Below are 3,833 nucleotides of genomic sequence, written 5' to 3'. Positions count from 1 at the left end.
TATTTAGATAGCACAACGTGCTGATACAAAGTAGAAGCTAACTTCCGGCTGACGGAATAGGTTCTAAGTGTTATAAGCAATAGCTAAAATGTTAGACGGTACGTTCCAATGATAAACATGTTCCTGTTGTGTATTCTATGTCACAATAAACTAATACAGTCTGGATACTGGTTTATCTTGTGAGTAGTATATATGTATCTCTCATATTCGACCAATTAATAGAAAGAGAGAGAGTGGAGAGTGAGATGGCAGTGTGAATCTACTGTCAGTGTTAGACACTGTACGTGCTGAACCAATGAGCTCTACTACACTGAGTCTTCCTCAATGGTCACCCACTTGAGTACTGACCCAGCCCAACACTGATTAGCTTCCGAGATCGAACGGCTTCGGGCGTTTCCAGTGTGGTATGATAGTAGAGAGAATGAACAATGATTGGAAGCTCAGGAATCACTGATGATAGTTCACAAATTTACACAGTTATTCAGGACAGATAATTGTCAAAGAAGAAATCAGATGGATCTGCTGCCAATGTTAGACAGGGACGTAGTCCTGAATCAATGGTGAGAGTCCATGAAATGAAGGAAAGGGGGAAAAAAGGGGGAGGGAAAATAGGTGAGTATAGGTATTAATACTGGTCTACTGGAAATTTCCACAGGATTATTGTTCGTGGTAATAGTGGAATAGACTGCAATATTAATTCTGAAATTGGCTGGATAATTGGTAAGTGCCAAAGTATAGTCTATGTGAGTATAATTATCTATAAATAGTCATCAAAAGATTTCTATGTTTAGGGTGTCTGAGATAAAGATACAGAGATACGAGGAAAGAAAACAATGTAACCAATAGACTGTATGAAAGTATCCAACTGTTGAATGATAGTAGTAAAGAAACAGAACCAAATAGTAGAACGACTGTAACAAAAAATTACAGTGGTGACTCCTAATTAGAAACGGTCTATTGAGGTTCAGAATAAATCACTGCAAATATCATGATACAAATAAATTTCAATAATTGCAAAAGTCAATAAATATTGCTGATATTAATGCAAGTGATAGAGGTGAAGAAAAACACTTAATACCTAAAGATCTGCCAATATAGCCTGATTTCAAAATGCATAGTGATACATGAGATAAGTCTGATAAGCTATTGCTCTCACGAATAAATGAAAACAAATGTCCAATCAGTGCGGGCCTAAATCTGCCGATATCTACCATACATATTATTGTGATAAGGTGTAAAAAAAACAGATATTACCCGCGCTGGGTATAGGGGTATACCCCCTATTACAGTGCTGTAGCCCGTCTCGATCTGTGAGGGAGTGCAGGTACCGCCGGCCTGGTGAAGACCCTGGTGGGTACAGAAAGCCGTCCCCTGCTCCGATCACCTGTGATGGAGTGCAGGTGCCGCCGGCCTGGTGGAGACCCTGGCGGGTGCAAGATGCCGTCCCCTGCTCCGATCACCTTGCGGGTGCAACAGGCCGTCTGCTGCTCCGATCAGCTCCGGGACGAGAAAATCATGAGAGGCGCAGAACACAAGTGTGTATGTGAGAACGTCCGTTACTCCGGTCAGCCAGGAAGAAGAGGGATGTTGTCGGAAGACGCGTTTCACCCGTCTGCCGGGCTTGATCACTTCCTATTGAGGTCTGGATCTCAGCAGTTTTTAAAGGCAAGCTGATCTGGGTCTTCCAATCAAAGAGGGGGTGTGTCCCTTAATTAGCTGCTGGAAACATGAAGCTTGGATACTCCGGATAAATCTTGGATTGCGCTGAGTCAATTGTTGTGTAACAAGGAGATCCAAAGCATATAAGAGAAATAACAGAAAAAAAGAAAGGTTTAAAACACAACCAGAAAATAATCATATCCTTTGACTAGGATTACTGTATTAGTGAATTCATATCCAAAATTTACAGTGCTGGATTTAGGTGGTGACTGGCTCAGTACTCAAGTGGGTGACCATTGAGGAAGACTCGGTGTAGTAGAGCTCATTGGTTCAGCACGTACAGTGTCTAACACTGACAGTAGATTCACACTGCCATCTCACTCTCCACTCTCTCTCTTTCTATTAATTGGTCGAATATGAGAGATACATATATACTACTCACAAGATAAACCAGTATCCAGACTGTATTAGTTTATTGTGACATAGAATACACAACAGGAACATGTTTATCATTGGAACGTACCGTCTAACATTTTAGCTATTGCTTATAAAACTCAGAACCTATTCCGTCAGCCGGAAGTTAGCTTCTACTTTGTATCAGCACGTTGTGCTATCTAAATATATTGTCATCTTTTGATCGTTGTTACTTCTTTTTCAAGAACCACTGATTATCTTAATTCTGTGAAATCATTAAAATTATAATTTTTAATTTATTCTGACTAATTTATTTATTGTCTAAAGTTAAGAGTGCGCCCACAAAAGAGTCTTCTTTTCTCCCCATTGTCTTATGTTCCTACACTGACTCAGGGTGCACCACCAAATCACATTAGAATTAGAAAACAGAGTTTTCTTTTAATCATTTGATCTTGGTATCTAAACCATTCTCTGACATCAAATATATCCTGTGCGGTATTCCCCTCTTTCCATGATTTAAAGGATTCACTGATTAGAGATCGTATTGTCTGTGGAATACCTGATAATGGACTCAGAGAGAGACTGCATGGAGAGAGCAAGACCTAACACTAGACAAGGCAGTGACTATGTGTAGATCTGCAGAAATAACTAGATTTCAAGCCAAAAAGTTACACAAAAACGCTGATGCTGCTGTCTATGTAGTGCAGAAAATAGAGCAAAGCAAACCTCCATTCTCAAGAATGAAGCAGTCTAAGCCACAGTCTAATAAGGAAATGTGTAGTAGATGTGGAAATACTCACAATCCTAAAATGTGCCCTACTTATGGTAAAACCTGCATGAAATGTGGTAGACTTAATCACTTTGCCAAATTCTGTAAAATTAAAAGTAAAACAACCAAAGTGCATTCTGTTAAACAAACAGATGAATTCTTTGTGGATTGCATTGAACTTTGCGGTGCAGATAAGAAAGAATGGATTGTCCCTTTAACTGTGAATGAGATTGTCATTCCCTTTAAGCTTGATACTGGCGCGCAGGTGAATTTAATATAATTTCAAAACTATAAGACTTTTAGAGTAAAACCTAAACTTCATCCAGCCAAAGTGAAAGTTACAGGGTACAGTGGAAGGAAATTCCTGTGAAAGGTACATGCTTAGTGACACTGAAATATAAGGGACAACAGTTTAAAACATCTCTACTGATTGTGGATAAAAATGTTCAACCGATTCTAGGATTAAGTTCCTGTGAGAAACTAAGCTTGCTAAAGAAAGTTTTTATGGTGACATCACAAGTAGAAGATGACTGCAAATCGATGTTTACAGAATACAGAGACTTGTATGAAGGTCTAGGTTGTTTGCCTGGAGAGCATAAAATAAATATAGACACGCAAGTTTCTTCAGTGATACACCCCTGTAGAAAAGTGCCGTTTGTGCTGAGAGAAAAACTGAAACAAGAGGTAAATCACATGGAAGCCTTGGGTGTGATACAGAAAGTTGATGAGCCTACTGAATGGGTAAGCTCCTTAGTAATTGTTGAAAAGAAAAATGGACAACTCAGAATATGTCTAGACCCCAGAGATTTAAACAAAGCTATTAAACGAGAACATTTCAAACTACCAACCAGAGATGAAATCATGTCACAATTTGCGGGAGCAAAATGGTTCAGTAAATTGGACGCATCTTCAGGATTCTGGCAAATGAAGCTAGATGAGGCCAGCTCAAAGCTTTGTACATTTAATACACCAGAAGGTCGATACAGATTTC

At 39.3% G+C, this 3,833-nt stretch overlaps 1 pseudogene; it reads right to left on the bottom strand.

Moving 5' to 3' along the window:
• Nucleotides 1-299: 299 nt before the first annotated feature.
• On the bottom strand, nucleotides 300-418 carry LOC134913753 (5S ribosomal RNA; annotated as a pseudogene).
• Nucleotides 419-3,833: the final 3,415 nt, after the last annotated feature.

The sequence above is a fragment of the Pseudophryne corroboree genome, chromosome 4, assembly GCF_028390025.1.
Source record: "Pseudophryne corroboree isolate aPseCor3 chromosome 4, aPseCor3.hap2, whole genome shotgun sequence".
Taxonomy (NCBI): Eukaryota; Metazoa; Chordata; class Amphibia; order Anura; family Myobatrachidae; genus Pseudophryne; species Pseudophryne corroboree.
The sequence above is the reverse complement of the archived record's forward strand: the minus strand, read 5'-3'. Positions and strand labels throughout refer to the sequence as shown.